Source organism: Gigantopelta aegis, chromosome 15 (genome assembly GCF_016097555.1).
Source record: "Gigantopelta aegis isolate Gae_Host chromosome 15, Gae_host_genome, whole genome shotgun sequence".
Classification (NCBI taxonomy): Eukaryota; Metazoa; Mollusca; class Gastropoda; order Neomphalida; family Peltospiridae; genus Gigantopelta; species Gigantopelta aegis.
The window spans coordinates 40817895-40836077 of record NC_054713.1 but is presented as its reverse complement, the minus strand read 5'-3'; positions in this window follow the sequence as shown (position 1 = coordinate 40836077).

Sequence of the window (18183 nt, the reverse complement as noted above, 5' to 3'; positions counted from 1 at the left end):
GGGGGGGGGGGGGGGGGGGGGGGTGGGGGGGGGGGGGGGGGGGGGGGGGGCAGTTGCCTCCCCTGCTCCCCCACTGTCTCGTACGCTTATGATACACAAAGCACCTGGGTTTTTATTCAGTGATGTGGGCGGGACGTAGCCCAGTCGTAAACGTCTCGCTTGATGCGCAGTCGGTTTGGGATCGATCCCCGTCAGAAGGCCTATTGGGTTATTTCTCTCTCCAGCCAATGCACCACGACTGATATTACCAAAGTCCGTCATATGTGCTATCCTGTCTGTGGGATGGTGCATATAAAAGATCCTTGCTACTAATGGAACAAAATGTAGAGGGTTTCCTCTCTAAGACTATATATTGAAATTAACAAATGCTTCACATCCAATAGCCGATGATTAATAAATCAATGTGCTCTAGTGGTGTCGTTAACCAAAACAAGCTTCTTTATCCAGTGATGTATGCAATGCACGAATCATACATCTTAACGCAGGTAAAAGCAACAACAACAACAACAACAACGTTATTTACGTCTCGTTAAACCCGGACTCTTAAACAACAACAGACAAACGAGGCCCGGGGGCAAACGGGTTGACACTAACAAGTAATGTCAAGGGAGAGAATTTATTACGGAAAGCAGCATTTTGCCGCATGCCCAAGGGACCAATGGGAATTCATCTATCATCGGGACCGGATGTCAACAAGAGAAGTGCTATTCTCTAAACGACTAATAGAAATGTGGTGTCCCCTTCTGGTCGTCAGTTGTTGAGTAACAGAACAAAACTAGAGGTGTTTAAACAGGAAATAGAGAAACAGACGACTATTGTCATTTGTCATTTAAGAAGTGTATTAATTGGTGTACTGAAATAATCCCGCGAGAAGTGAAATAGATTAATTATTAAGTTGAAGGGCATCCTCTGTCAATTAGTCTTACTATTGCCCAAGGTTATCGTTCAAGTGACAAGGAGATGGACAGGACAGAGACAAACAATTGTTTAGCACCCAGGCCCAAATATACCCGCAGTCGTGCATTAAACACTTTAAAGTTTGTTTTCTTTAACGGCACCGCTAGAACATATTGACTTATTAGTCATCGGCTATTGGATGTCGAACATTTGGTAATTTTGAAATATAATCTAAACAAGGAAACCCGCTACATTTTCCCATTAGTAGCACTGGATTTCTTACATGAACCATCCAACAGACAGGATAGCACATACCACGGCCTTTGATATACCAGTTGTCAAAATTGTCAGTTTTGGCGAATCCCTTGCTACTGATGGAAAAACGTAGCGTGTTTTCTCTCTAAGAATATGTCAAAATTGCTAAATGTTTGACATCCAATAGCCGATGATTAATAAATCAAAAATTGAATAACTAGAATAAGTACATTAAAAAATAATCTGAAAGAGATCAGTGACGTGTGCCACGCATTTCCCCGGTTTCATGTCATTTGAACTTATTTTCGTGGTTATATCCGATTACGGTTCAAGCACGCAGTCTTGGGCACACACCTCAGCTATCTGGCCTGTCTGTCCAGGACTGTGAGTTAATTGTTAGTTGTTAGTGAGAGAGAAAAGGGTGCAGTGGCTTACACCTACCCACTGAGTCATTAAAACTCGCTCTGGGTGAGAGCCGGTACCGAGTTGCGAACCCTGTACCTACCAGCCTTATGTCTGATGGCTTATACCACGACGCCACCGAGGCCGGTGATTACCCCTGTAACCAGGTCACACATTCACGCACACACCCATGCTTCCAGTCGTGTTCTTGGAATCGTGCACACCAATATTCATGCACTCACGACCAGACTCCTAATGGCTGCCGTGAACAATGACAGGGCAAGATAAAACAGCAAACAGCCACCGACAATTAATTACAGAGGAACACAATTTAAGAAAGAAAGAAAGAAGTGTTTTATTTAAAGACGCACTCAACACATTTTATTTACGGTTATATGGCGTCAGACATATGGCCAAGGACCACACATATTTTTTTAGAGGAAACCCGCTGTCGCCACATAGGCTACTCTTTTACGACAGGCAGCAAGGGATCTTTTATTTGCGCTTCCCACAGGCAGGATAGCACAAACCATGGCCTTTGTTGAACCAGTTATGGATCACTGGTCGGTGCAAGTGGATTACACCTACCCATTGAGCCTTGCGGAGCACTCACTCAGGGTTTGGAGTCGGTATCTGGATTAAAAATTCCATGCCTCGACTGGGATCCGAACCCAGTACCTACCAGCCTGTAGACCGATGGCCTGCCACGACGCCACCGAGGCCGGTAAACACAATTTAAAGTCGCGGACTTGGATTTCTGGTCGTACCGGTGTGTTTGAAGATTTTAGTATCTCAAAATTAATTTTATACGAAACAGAAACGAAAAGTGCCTTTGAAACTAGGGTTAACAGCTCTAAGTAACCTACATTTTGTTGGAAATACCGGTAATTATAGACAGACAGACAGGCAGACACACGGACAGACGGACGGACGGACAGTAGTGGTGGTGGTGGTAATTAAAAAAAAATCAAAATCATTAAAAATATATATAATGATGACAATATATAGTATTACAACTACTGCTGCTGCTACTACTACTACTACTACTACTACTACTACTACTACTACTACTACTACTACTACTACTACTACTACTACTACTACTACTACTACTACTACAACTACTACTACTATTACTACTAATGCTGCTGCTACTACTACTGCTACTGCTACTACTACTGCTGCTGCAGCTATTACAACTACTACTACTACTTCCACTACTACTACTACCGCTACCACTACCACCACCACCACTACCTCTACCACTACCACTAAATCCACTACCACCACGACTAAATCTGTTGTATCTGCCCCCACTACGTTACTACTGGTAGTCTTGCTACACTGAATTATCACTATTAAATCGAGGATCACTCGAGGTACAAGACGACGTATTACAATGACGATGCGCAATTAAGGTATACTCCAATCCAGACAAACAACCATTTTGTCGGTCATTGTTTTCCCACGATACGAGACTGCACACCTCACTAATGTATTCGAAACGTCGAGACTGCGGTTCGTGCGACAACATAAACGATACGCCACCTGTAGCTTGAGATAGGTGAGTTATGCAAGGTGCACACTGCGAGCCTGCGACCAGTCAACTGTACACTTTTAATGCTTTACGCTGCGAACGACGCATTTATGTATATATATTTAAATTATGTGCAGATTAAAATATTTTGCAGGGAATCTGTGTTTTCCCTGTTACGCGTCACATATTAAAGGCAGGAAGAAGGATGAAACTGATTTATTTAACGACGCACACTCAAAACAATTTTATTTACGGTTCTGTAGCTAGTGCTTAAGGACCACACACATGAGAGAGGAAACCCACTTCCGCCACGATGTGGTCTGCTATTTTCCATTAGCAGCAAAGAGTCTTTTATATGCACCATCCTACAGACGGGATAGCACATTCCAGGGCCTTTTTTACACAAGTTGTGGAGCACTGGCTAGAACGAGAAATGGCTGACGGGGATCGATTCCAGATCGACCGCGCATAATTCTTCATTAGCAGCAAACTGTCTTTTTATACGCATCTTTTTGGAGACAAGACACCACATACCATGGCCTTTGATATATCAGTCGTGGAGCACTGGTTGAGGCGGGGAATGGATTCACCGAGGAGGTTCAGTCCTGCGACCAAGGCACCTCAGCCAAGCTCTCTCCAGACTGAACTAGATCCCGTCGTCAGGTGTGTGCTAAGCTTTATATGATGGAAACATAATGCTCCCGTTGGATTTGCTCTTTCATCTTGAGTAAAGTTATTTAATACAAATCTTCGCCATACCTGAGCGGACGCCGTTCACCTAATCGGTAGAAAAAGGTAACATTCGAGCGGGCCGCCGCCACACACAGCTGTAGATCAGCATCACAATACAGTTAGCCTACTGTATGAAACCGGGCCCTGGTCCAGTAAGTCACAGTGGGTGGGGGTTGTAGCAATCGGAGGCGGATCCAGGAAATGTTATGCTTGGGGAGGGGGCAGAGACTAACGGGAAAAAAGGGAACATGGACTAATTTGTCAGAAGGGCATCCTAGTGTGTGTGTGTGTGTGGGGGTGGGGGTGTGGGGGGGGGGGTAATTAAAAGAGTGGGGAAAAAGGGGGCTCTTGAATATTTTAGGGTGAGTCCCCTGCCCTCCCACGGTACCGCTTCTGCTGTCTCAAACCGACCATATTTTCCATAGTAGGTGGGGAGGAAGGCAAGAGGGGGCAGTAAAAAGGAGAGAGAGAGAGAGAGAGAGAGAGAGAGAGAGAGAGAGAGAGAGAGAGAGAGAGAGAGAGAGAGAGAGAGAGAGAGAGAGAGAGAGAGCGCCTTATGTCCGATGGCTTAACCGAGGCCGGTAAATATATTTCACTACCACTCCTTATTTCTCCGAGTTACTGACCCAAGTGTCAAATAATATACACGGAAGTCTTACCCCATCTGAAAACACTACTACAAAAGATGGCCATGCTTCCCTTAATGAATCTGACAGTTACAGTGTGCTGGAATCCCACGTGATACACCCTTGAAGGTCATGACCTCTTGATGACGTGTGGAATGGTATTGTCTTCTGGGCCGTGCAACCAACATCCAGAAAATAATATTTTTACATTGAAACTTTGTTTTTCCTACTTGGAAAATATCATATATTACTGTACCCTCGAAGCTAGCTCTGGATGAGCAAAACAATTCGCCAAATTATCTGTTAAACTTCATAAATTGAAGAAATTGTCAGCTATTTTCTAAAAAATGTCAATTATTACATGGAATTATTTGGCAAATTTGGCGAGTGCCAGAGCTAGCTCTGGTCCTTATTCGTGTTCTACTTACCCACCCAGGGCGGATCCAGGGCCACAGAATTGTAAAAATGTCAAGTTTGAGTTTGTCGAATGAAAATGAGCTGAAGAAAACAAAATTTGTAAGGGGGTCGGGAGCATGTTACATGGACAATAATGAAATAAATATGCCCAAAGACGTGTTTTCAGGGCAATTGAATGTTGTAGTAAAACACGAATAAGAGTACAGTAATATATGATCTTCAGAGTCCACCGACGGGGATCGATCTCACACCGACCGCGCATCAGGCGTGCGCTTTGTCACTGGGCTATATCCCGCCCTAAATATGCTGAAAGATATGTTTTCACAGCAATGGAATATGGTATATTGTGGATGATGAATTTTAAAACGACAATAAAAGTAATTAAAAAGGATATTTCAAACGTGCGAGGAGTTTCCTATTACCCTCTTTGGATTCACCAATGACCCCACCCCCCCCCCCCCCCCCACCCCCCACCCCGATATTTTAAGCCAGAGACTGATATTATCCCTCTCCGGAGAAATAAACTAGAAGTGTTCTTAAAGGCGCAGACCCTAGTTCCAACTCGTAAAAATGGACACTCAGTTTAGTTAATCAACAAACCTGTAACACATTTGGATAAAGTTACAACAGAGTGAAACAAGAGTCTGTGATGTTAAAACTAGAGAATATCCTTAAAAATAGACTAGAACTCGAATCAATAACCAATACTTCTCAGACGCACGTGCGTTTTTAAAAATATGAAAAAAGTGCATTTTGTGGTATTAGAAACACCAAGATGACCGGAAACACTTCGATTGTACGGAAATGGATAATCTAAACAATAAAATATAAGTAATATTTGATTTCTGTGATCATAAATGGTTCTAATACTGAAAAATATGCTGTAGTGTTTAAAAACTAGGGTCTGCCCCTTTAACGTCAAACGATCAATAATCATTCAGTGTTATAAGATTTATGTTACAAAATCTGACAAAACAGTCAAAGATCTATATATCCACATTACATTGTCACCTAGACGCACACAATCGTGCAGAAAAGTCTGGAGTAAAAGTCACCAAAAGACAGAAACCGGTAAAGTTGAAAACAGGTGTCACAGAAGTACCGTAGGAAAAATAAAAAAACGCCACTTACCTGCCCAAAGTACAACACAACATTCCTCCTCTACGCCCAGAGCTTCACACCACCCCATGACGGATCGCACTTTCAAGTAATTTCTCGCTTGGCTGCTTTCGACACCAGTTCACCCGAAACACAGAGGTACGAGATCGACGAAAGAGGAAGACACACATCTTCTACAATTACTGTTAAAGGAACTTAAGCCACTTGGGCCGGGCGCTACCCAAGACCTTCTTCTCCATTTCACCTCACCTGGTCATTAATTTCACTTCACCTGGTCGTCAATTTCACCTGAAGGTCAGGCATAATATTTGAACACCTGTAATCGAATTTGTTTCTTATGCACTTGCTGAAATATTTTGTCTTTTTTCAAAACGTTGTTGTCCGAGGAGAGAGAGAGAGAGAGAGAGAGAGAGAGAGAGAGAGAGAGAGAGAGAGAGAGAGAGAGAGAGAGAGAGAGAGAGAGAGAGAGAGAGAGAGAGAAACCCTGACAAATTAGCCTCTATGTGATTTTGCGTGTTTGTACACCACTCAAGCTATTAATAACAAATTGGGATGTAAATACTTGGTATTAAACATCTCAAAAGGTATCCCTTACAGGTGAGAGAATGCGGAGCGAGAAGTTTAACTGTAGCGCGGGATTGTCAACAAAACGGAACAGCACACGCCGGTGTCGTCTGTAAACGCAAGTTCTCGCTGGCACGGCGATATTAAGCGGGATTCTCGGACTCACAAATCTCCGCTAATGTCTTACGAACATATCCTCCATACCACGTTTTTGTTTGTTTGCTTGTTAACGACTTATTTAAAAACAAAACCACACACACAAAAACCCAAGCAAACAAACGAACAAACAAAAAATCTACGATTTTAACCAGTGTGGTATTCAAATCTTTATCCATGTTCCAAACCACAACGGTAAAGTTTGTAATTGATTTTAATTTGGTTTGAGTAGGAAATGAGCATTGCCATGTAGGTGGCGAAAGATTCCAGCAATTGATGATGATGGTGGGACATTCATTTGTCTTTTACCTCTGATTATTGTGGTAGATTTGCTATTGGGAAAAAATACGTCACGATAACACGTTGCATTTGGATTAAAATATCACGTGTAATCAGTGTACTGACCAGTTCTAATTAATATGGCAACCAGTGAGTCGTAAGATCTATTGGCCATCCCCTCGGTAGATAGAGAAAGGGAGAGACATCTAGCGATAAATATATATATATATATATATATATATATATATTATATATAGAGAGAGAGAGAGAGAGAGAGAGAGAGAGAGAGAGAGAGAGAGAGAGAGAGAGAGAGAGAGAGAGAGAGAGAGAGGGGACCTTCTGCCGTCACTTAACCTTATTCTACTGAAAAATCAGTAAGAAATCTTTTACATGTACCTCATAGACTGAGCAGTACATACCATGGCGTTTGATGTACCAGTAAATCCATAACGTCCACAGATGACGATTGACTTTACGACCCATCACACCTTAGACAAGCGATCTACCTCTAGGCTACATCTTTGTGTCAATTATCTCCGTATTTTAGCAGGTACGTACGTCTTAATGCGGCGCCATACGACACGAATTAATAACCAATAGAATAGCCTATTGTGACTATACAAATATTAAGACATATAGCAATATTGCATATAGCACTCGATGAAGACAAATATTAAGACTTCATCGATTGCTATTATGCAATTATAACAATCGACTATTTACTTGCGAAGCACTCGCATTGTGTGGCGCCGCCTTTACCAAGTGGTGTGACACACATCACGTTTATAGAAATATATAGATCCCACACTCTGACAAGACATCTTTAAAAAAAAAAAAAAAAAGTCATCCTCCGTCGTACTTTATGGGATCACGTCCCTAGCTAGTGGAAATTCGACCCTGGCGCTCCGCGCGTGACATCACACAAAACAAAACTCGAGATGCAACACGCCCGGGGATTGGAGGATGGTAGCTAGAGAGATGCGCAGACAATAAATCGTTGTGTGATGAAAGAATGAATTTAAGCGATAGCCAATTTCCGCTTAAATAAAGATAGGGGAGAAAAAATCTAAGGTGATGCATTTTTATGTTTCTTTCATTGAATTGGCAAACACAGGGGGCGCAACCCCGGTTAATAGAAGGCAAGAGGCTGAATAATCGAAACAGAAAGCGATAGTTAAAGTTGACAGCTCGACAAATAGACAAAAACATGTTGGTGTGAAGCTGCTTTAAAGTCTGTAGCAAAAAAATGCTTATATCGAGACACGACTTTAAAGGAAAGGAATATATGTTTAACAAAACGTCAAAACAAGAGCTTGAAATTAAGATTTGGGCAAAGTACCCACTCAGTGGGAATTTTGAGCATGCCTAAGACAACTTTAAATAAATAAACATAAATTGTGTCATATAGTCTCAGAGAGGAAACACGCTACATTTTTCCATTAGTAGCAAGGGATATTTTATATGCAACATCCCGCAGACAGGATAGCACATGCCACGGCCTTTGGAATACAGCCGTGGGGCACTGGTTGCGATAGGAAACAGATGGGTTCACCGAGGGGATTCGATCCTACGATCCAAACGTGTCAAGCGAGTGCTTTACCAACTGGGCTAGATCCCAGTCCTGTTTAATGGAATTCAGATCTGGTGATCAAGACACGAAATAAAACAAATAATCAATAATCAAACAGGCAGATCTCAGGCCCGAAAAAATAATGTCATGCTATTTTTACTTGCATTATAAGTGGCCAGTGCAGCGGAAATAGGGTCTTTGGGGGTGGGGGTGTAGTCAGAAAGAAGAAGGAACAGGATACTAAGTTTTTGGTGAAACTACCCCTCCCCCTACACCTTTAGAACCGCCATGCCAAATAGTTTATCATTCCCGTGTCTAGCTGCTAGCTCCCAAGTGATTCTTCATGTTGCACTGGCAATGTTTTCCTGTCAGATAAATGAATTACTTAATTTGGTTTACAGTTAATGAAGCCCCGCTGACGTCTGCCCCGTGGACATATCAAGAAAATTAGGCACGTGGCAACATCGCACGATCAGGCAGCGAGCAGTTCCACGTCACCGAGTTTCAGAAGTACACAAAGAGTAGATACATACTGGTAGACAAGTTCAGTTCATTAATGAATATTTTACAGGTACACAAAGTAGACACACAATGTTACGTCCAGTTCATTAAAAGAGATGCATCATCAAAATGAATGTATGTTATGACTTTAAGACAATTTATGTAGCTTTGTAAAATGAATTTGTATATAAGTAATATGAAGAAAAGAGAGCGTGACGGAGAGAGAGAGAGAGAGAGAGAGAGAGAGAGAGAGAGAGAGAGAGAGAGAGAGAGAGAGAGAGAGAGAGAGAGAGAGAGAGAGAGAGAGAGAGAGAGAGAGAGAAAGAGAGAGAGAGAAGAGAGAGAACGGAGAGGAAGATATAGAAAAGCGACGAGTGACAGACAAACATATAACTAAAGAACAGAAGGAGAGTGAGAGAGATAAACAGAAAAGAGCACGAAGGGGACAGCGAGGGAAAGAAGAAAGAGAAAAACGAGTAATTTAAAACACTTAAATGCTGTTTGTTTCATCGTTTTATAATTCTGTACAACATTCTTTTCGCCCTTACCTCACCCACTATGTTTACCCCTCCCCTGGATTAAAAAAAACCCCGCCCTCTGTGGAGGGGAGGGGGTATTTCCCCAGCTTATAAATAACTGTTTTCTAGCATAAAGTCTTTGAAACCGGATGTTCATAGAAATGATACTAATTGTAGTGCTATGCAGCAGTAATTCCATCTGAAATTGTATTCAATCCGATTGATATCAGCTCTACTGGTCTACCAGGTAATAGTTATTAACCAGTGGAGCTAATTTTAATCAGATTGAAAGTATAGTCAATGTTCTATCAGTAATATAAAATAGCTGAGACGTTTTTCACTTCTTTGTTTTGTATTACATAAAAAGGTTCTACTTACAGCTACCCGTCGGCTTGTGAGGTCCAGTAGTGTTTCTTTAAAATCAGTCATAGTCTTCAAAGATGTCTATGCTTCATTTTGGTCATCAGCCTTCCTTCTTCTGTTGCTACTGCTTCTGTTGCAACTGATACTATCGATGTTGCTGCTGCTGTTTCTGTTTCTGTTCCAACTGATGCTATCAATGTTGCTGCTGCGTCTGTTGCTATAGATGCTATCGATGCTGCTTCTGCTGTTTCTGTTGCTATTTATGCTATCGATGTTGCTGCTGCTGTTTATATTTTATTCTGTTGCTATTGTTACTATTGCTTCTTCGGTTGATGCCAATGCTCTTGATGGCGATATTGGTGGTGATGGCGATGATGATGATGATGATAATGATAATGTTGACATTGCTATTGATAATATTGTATCTGTTGTTATAGTTATCACTGCTGTTGTTTCTACCGTATGTGTTGTAATGTGGTTGCTGTTGATGTTGCTGATGATGATCACGATGTATTTGTTGCTGCTGCTGCTACTTCTGTTCTGCTGCTATTGTTATTGTTGATATTGCTGTTGCTACGTCTGTTGTTTCTGCTGCTACTACTTCTGTTGTTATTGTTATTTCTACCAGTACTATGTTGTTCACCTTCATGTTGAATTTTTTTTTTTCGTTTTGTTCAAACCATTTAACATCCTCTTTTACAGAATTTCAATCGTTGACGAAAAAATCCACCCACATCCTTTCATATACCTACAACAAAAAAACAAACAAGATATAAAAACAAACAAGATATAAAAAATAACCAGAGGCTGGACTCGAGAGATTACGACACTATAGATTTATTGTCCTTCCATTCTCCACCGTACAAAGACCGATCGTCTGCCCACGAAAAGAGATAGAGAAAAAGAGAGAAAAACTGACACCAGTATATCTCCCAGCCGCTGGACGCTCGGGTAAATCACATCTATGCTGTGTCGCAGTACCAGTCTATTACAGCACACATGTGCCATTGTTCCTTGTCTACCTGGACATAACTCACTCGGCGCTGACAGGTAAAACTGACCCATGTGTGCCGGTGCGTCAACTGACCAGGTGCGGGGGTTGTCGCGGAGCCTGCGCACGGAATTAGGATACCTTCTGCAACAGGTGTTGTCGGGCGAGAGGACCGTCTTCCCCCTGGTCTCACTGATGGTTATTTGTGCGGCCCCTGTATCTGTGACATTAGCTCGTCCCATCTCATCCACGTTGCCGCGCTTCAGTGGCTACACGCTATTGCAGTAATTCGTCCACAGGTGCAGTTGATGGTTGCACGAAGCTAATTTATTTTCCATGAGTGACAAAGTAAATAATGTTAATTAGAACCAATAAAAACAAACCTGTTGATTTTGTGATATTCACAACTAAACTGTTCAATGAAATTAATGCTACCAAAATCGACCACTACCTATGACGTTTTGTTAACTGCCTGCTTAATTGGTGTACGTAAGTTTTAGCTTAAAAAAAGAGTTTCTTTTAAATATGATATTTTTTTTTAATTCGATTTCTTTCTTTAAGACACGTTTTAAAACAAATCATTGCAAAATAAATGGCATCTAACGGTCACTCGTGTAGCTTTTTTATTACTATTTCTATCCCTTTCTTTCCAACAATCGCAGTTTTCTCCCCACAACATTCACAATGACAATTCGTTTGTTGGCTTTAAGGTTTAGACTGGTCGTTCGAATGACGATGACATATATGAGAAAAGGCTACTGGCGGATTATTTTATTTGCTCGGTCCATTCTTTTACCCGGGAAGATAAGCGGAACGCCTTTCGACTGATACCCTTTCAATTAAGTATGCAGTGCCGTTGGTCGGGAGAAAGGTCAGGGTATAATGGGTTGTGAACTCTTCGTTGAAGTTGTTAAATAATTTCTTTTGAACTCGTCTTGTAAAACACTCGACGCGATTGACAGAGACACTACATACCCACATACACAAACACATACATACATACTGGTCGATTTCGACCCAGTTTTTTCTCTAAAAGATAAATGTATGATATATACGTGTGTGTGTGTGTGTGTGTGTGTGTGTGTGTGTGTGTGTGTGTGTGTGTGTGTGTGTGTATACATGTATATAGGTTATTGTGATTTTTTTCTTCTGAAAGATCAAAGAAAAAAAGCTCCTAAGTAAAATCATCAACAATAACAACACACAACTTGCAAAAGCAACCAACCAAAAAACACAGAGAGAGAGAGAGAGAGAGAGAGAGAGAGAGAGAGAGAGAGAGAGAGAGAGAGAGAGAGAGGGACAGAGAGAGACAGAGAGAGAGGGACAGAGAGAGACAGAGGGGGAGAGGGAGGGGGAGAAAAAGATACATACTGAGAGAGAGAGAGAGAGAGAGAGAGAGAGAGAGAGAGAGAGAGAGAGAGAGAGAGAGAGAGAGAGAGAGAGAGAGAGAGAGAGAGAGAGGGGGGTGAGGGACAGGGGGAGGGAGAGACACACAGTTAGACGGACAAATAAACTGACAGATGTGACAGACAGTATAGACACACTGACAGACAAATATGTGTAAATAAAAACCGTAGGTACATTTGGACAAAGCAAAAAAAAAAAAAGAAGCTCATTGATAAATAAATCCTATAAAATGTCGCTTAAAACATTCTTATACTATTTCCAACACGGCGGTGTCTGTTTACCCGAAACCGTGTCTTTATATATATTTATATATACTGCCAGCCCGATTTTCTCTTCTCATTAATACTAGGTTTTCGCTACCACATGTTTCGTCGACACCTACTTATAGTGTTCCTTTCTTTCTAACTCTACCCGAAATACGTTATCATCAACCTGTGCATATGTATAATTTAATTTTTGTCAACATTTTGTGCATAAAAGCAATCGTTGTATACGATTTATTTAACAGATGGGATGCACAGGGAGGTCTATTCGTGCGGCGGTAACGAGTTTTAAGAAAATGAAATGCACACCACCGTTCGATATGTGACCGCTCCCTCACGTTTACTCATTTACAGGCGAAATGAATTACATTCCTCGAATTCTAACCACCCAGTTTCGCGTACGTAAAGGCAAATACTTGCTGCTATGAGCGGCGTTCGCTGGGGTTACATGTATATCGGAATATGTTTCTGTGTGTATGTAAACAGTTCGCGCCACGACAGTCTGCTTAATATTTTTAGTTTTACGTCATACAGCACGTGACAAATTTTTTAAAGCACATTGTATCAAGTTTTTTTTATTATGGCAAAATATAGTTTTTTCGAGATATTATTAGTTGTTTATTTGTGTCACAGCAAGTTACTTATATCTGTCTGTCTGTCTGACTGTATATCTATCTATCTGTCTGTCTGTCTATCTGTCTGTCTGTCTGTCTGTCTGTCAATCACAATCGATCGATCTATTAATCGAGAAATCAATCGATCAGTTAATTAATGCAGCGAGAGAAACATACCTGCCAGAAATACACAGCTTATACTGGGGTCAGACTACCAACAGTCACGACGGAGTTGGTCACCTCGCCGATCTCACAACTTCTACGACTGTCCAGTTGCTAGTCTGAGCGCTCTTACAACTCGATTCTTGTCGTATGCAACGATTAGTTGTTAATCTGAACGTACTGTCGAATTGGCCAACTCAGGGTTGGCAGTTGATAGTCTGAAACCTAGCACAACATGGGCTTGCACTGCCAGATACTAAAGTTTGTGAAATAGTGTGGGGGTGGAGATTATAGCTTTAATACAGCATCGTATATTTTTTGTCGGCGAGTATAACGTAGTCCACCCATTTTGATCCCCCACATTTTCCCCTACAGATACAGACCTGTCGGGTTGACTTTGCTAAGTACCCTTGAGTCCCGCTGAATAAATTTACTTCAGCGTTCTGACGTCGTCGTCAATTGGATTTTTATTGATATACTTCTACAAACCGCTCTTGTTTTAGGTTAAGTGCCCGGATCTAATTGCGTCGAGCTATTTTACGGCCGCGCGTGCGTTAATGGGGCGCTTGCGTACTAAATCTGACCAGAAGGAAAGGTAATTTTGAACACGTAGTTGGATTAGCGATAACAATTCTAAATATTTGTTTACGAACGTGATTTGCCTATACTCGTTTGGAAATTAGGTGTGTGTGTGTGTGTGTGTGTGTGTGTGTGTGCGTGTGTGTAAACATTCTGAACATTTCCAGTCACATGACCAACATATTAAAAATTGTCCTCTTTTTTAATCTTAATTTCATAATAACATATTAAAAAATTCTCTCTCTTTCTCCCCTCTCTCTCTCCTCTCATATCTCTCTCTCTTCTCTCTCATCTCATCTCTCTCTCCTCTCTCTCTCTCTCTATATCCTCTCGCTCTCTCTCTCTCTCCCATATCTATATATATATATATATATATATATATATATTATTTATTTTATTTTTTGTACGGGCTACTATTATTGTTACCATTTTTGTAGAGCTGTTTTTATCTGTTTATGTTGTTTCTGTGTTTTTGAGTGTTAAATTTCACAAACAAACAAAAACAGAAACGAAAAAGGGTTGGGAGTGACTTTCGATTGTCAACTTTTTCCCTTTTTTTTTGGGGGGGGGGGGGGGGAGGAGTTGCTTTTGGGTTTTTGGTAATGTTTGTCTTTATTACTTTATCACCTTTTAATTAAACAATCTGCTTTTTTCCCCCCCAACAATTTATCAGATGAAGATACGCACACCATGACGCACCTTTCACAAAAGTGTGTTTTCGGAACACGCCATTGCGACAAATCTTCTGTACAGTACATTCCACCCAAAAAATCTTTGTGACACCTGTACACGACGACCTGAGAGAGCCACCGCTAACCAGTCGGAGAGTTATTGCTCGTTCCCTCGCGCCGGAATGTCGCCAATTTCATTCCCAGCTCGCATTCCACAGGTAAAATATACCGATCTGTCAACTAAGCTTCTTTTGGTATATCACCTCATATCTGGTAACGTGCGAAATTAGAGAAATTTACCCATCCAAGAAAAACCGACACGATTTCACGGGCCGCTTGTTTGAGTATGGTCTTTAATTTCGGAACAGGACAGATTTCACGGCCGGGATGTTTGAGTGTAGTGATTAACATCAAACAGGTTGTGGTGAATTTCGGAAATAGATTACTGTTATTAACGTTGATACATTATGTAGATGAGTTGCTGACCTCTGATACCAAGGGCGGGGCGTGAGGAAAGAGAAATACTTATCATTATATACAAATTAGAATGATTGGCGTATCTAAGTATAGAGGTTAACGCGCCTTTAAAACAAATTGGTTTTATTTTGGTATATAAGGGTTCGCTAATGGTTTAGGGCGGATAAAAAAAGGACAACAGGGTTGGGGCGTTGGAAGTGGTAGTACAGTCCCCCCCCCCCCCCGGCCCCCCCCCCACCTCCACTACCTACAACTAACCACCCTCGAACTAAAAATTTTTTTTTTTACAAATAGCTTGGTTATATCCACTGATATGAGATTAGATCGATTTGTAAAAAATGTAAAAACTGGCAATTTGGGTTATTCGACTTGCATGAAAAAAAGCTTCATTGTACCATATTTGAGCAAAAATATATACATAAAATAAAGTACCAAGCCTGTACCTAGATGGGTGTGCTTACAATACGTTTTAAAAGGTGCTATTGCTGTCCCGAGTCAGACCCCCGATCTTATCGGAGATCGGACTCGCGATGGGCGTGTTCGAAACCATAGTGGTAAATGATTAAATTAAAATTTGCCTTCAGATGTAAACATTGTACATTCAACTATATATCCACACAATATTAGAACCAAATAATTTAATTTTGCTAGTAGAAAATAAAATATCTTATTGACAAATGTTTAGTAGACAACCGACAGAATTGGACGCGTTCAGTTGAGGCGAACACTACGCAACGTTATGCTAGGCGGTTGTCGCCGACAGGTTTACTGTCTCCGTGTACTTTGTCTGTACTTGACGATCCTATCCAGTCAACTTGCCGGATTTTATGGATTAGCCAGTTTCAGAAGATTTGTTACGATGTGATAACACAGGAATCTAGTCCTGCCGGACGCTACTCTGTGTACACGTACGGCGTAGCACATTACACTTTCGTTATTCACGAGTTATGTATGCAAAGATTATGTGTTGGATCCATTAATTTGTTGTTATGTATTAAAATAAATGCAAAAACAAAGAAAAAAGAAGAAGAAGAAGAACGGAAATTGCATATTTTCTGGTATTTTTAACTATGATATAACAAACCTTTAATACGTTTGTTACCGCTTTTTTAGGCGATGGACTTGGTGAATCTACAATCATTGCATTGATCTAGATTAGCATTAGCAGGTCTAAATCAAGCACAACAAATGGCGCATCACATGTAGAAGAGAACCACTTCAATAAGAAATATATGGAAAATATATATCTAATTGTGCAAATAGCGGCAATATACTGTACGAGACACACATAAGGGAACACCAGTCTTGAGTTCAGCCAGCAAACGTTTAGTTCGATAACGTTTCGGCCGAATTATTTAATTTGGGGGGGGGGGGGGGGGGGGGGGGGGGACAGGGGGGGGACGTAAAACGGTTTTAAAGCTCAATGGGTTAAGCGTTTTTCGCCCCTTTGATGCTTGGTTTGGTCGGTCCTAGGGGATCGATCCCCCGTCGGTGGACCCATTGGGCTATTTCTTCTGCCCATCCAACCACTGCTCCACACTTGGTGTACCAAAGGCCGTGGTATGTAACAATCCTGTCTGTGGGATGGCACATATAAAAATATCCCTTGCTGGCTATTCGAAAAGAGTAGCCCATGAAGTGGCGACAGCGGGTTTCCCTCCCCCCTCCCTCCAATTCTGTGTGGGTCCAACCATAACCATATTGTCCTGACGCCATATAGCCGTGCATAAAATGGACATTGAGTGCGTCTTGAAATACGAACATTTCCCTGGTCCTTATTTATTGGCTTTCCGAAATCTACGTAATTTCTGTTTTACCTGTGTAGCGTAACCAATCAGTCTAGAAACGTTGGCGACAAGCGGTTGACTTAATCAAATTTCAGTCGCTGTTAATGTCGTAAAGTCTGTATAAAGATTAAAGATGTAACGTAAAGACTGAATGTCAGTAACACGGTTAACTTACTGATACTATGAACGAAGGTGTTGGTACCTGCCTCGGTGGTGTCGTGGTATAGGTTGGGTTTTTTCTCGTTCCAACCAGTGCACCACAATTAGTGAAAGGCCGTGGTATGTGCTTTCCGATCTGTGGGAAAGTACATATGAAAGATCCCTTGCTGCATTAAGACAAAATGTAGCGGGTTTCCTCTGATGACACGAGTCCGATTTACCAAATGTTTGGTATACAACAGCCGATGACTAATTAATCAATGTGCTCTAGTGGTGTCGTTAAAATAACTTTAACAGTGGGTTGGTGTAAGGCCAATACACCGACGTCGTCTCTCTCACTAATTAACTAACAGCTAGCCATTATCCTGTCCATCCCCTCTGTCCTTACCTGATAATCGTCCATATAGCTGAAGTGTGTGTCCAGTACAGCGTGCTTGAAACATAACTGGATATAAGCACGAAAATAACAATATACGATAAACCTTTTCCTGTTAGTCTTGGTGTGTTCCCTAATATCTTTTATTCAGTATATATTATTATCGAGTTTGCTGTTTTAATAATAACATCATCATTCTATATAGTAAAAGTTAAAGTTCAAGTTTGTTTTGTTTAAAGACACCACTAGAACACATTGATTTATTAATCATCGGCTATTGATATCAAACCTCTTGTAATTCTGACATATAGTTTTAGAGAGAAAACCCGATACATTTCCCAATAGTAGTAAGGAATCTTTTACATGCACCATGCCACAGACAGGATAATACATACCACGGCCTTTGATATACCAGTCGTGGTAAAGATCATGCTGCTAAAAATGATATTTTGTTTACCAACATTCCGTTATAAGACGTTGTATTTTACCCATATCACTTCCTCGTATATAATAATTACCCCCCCCCCCCCCCACACACACACATGTTTCTATAGAAAGGCTTCAACTAGTTCTCTTTTAATTTAATAAAGTAGAAATATTTATATATTAGATAAACATGTAAGTGTTTAACTTATAACATATAAAATATGTTATGATAGCAGTTATAGCACTTGCTATGTTTAACGGTGCTTGGTGCCATATACTACATTTTATCATTTAATTACATGCTTATTATAACAATATGATTATTCATGTTTTAT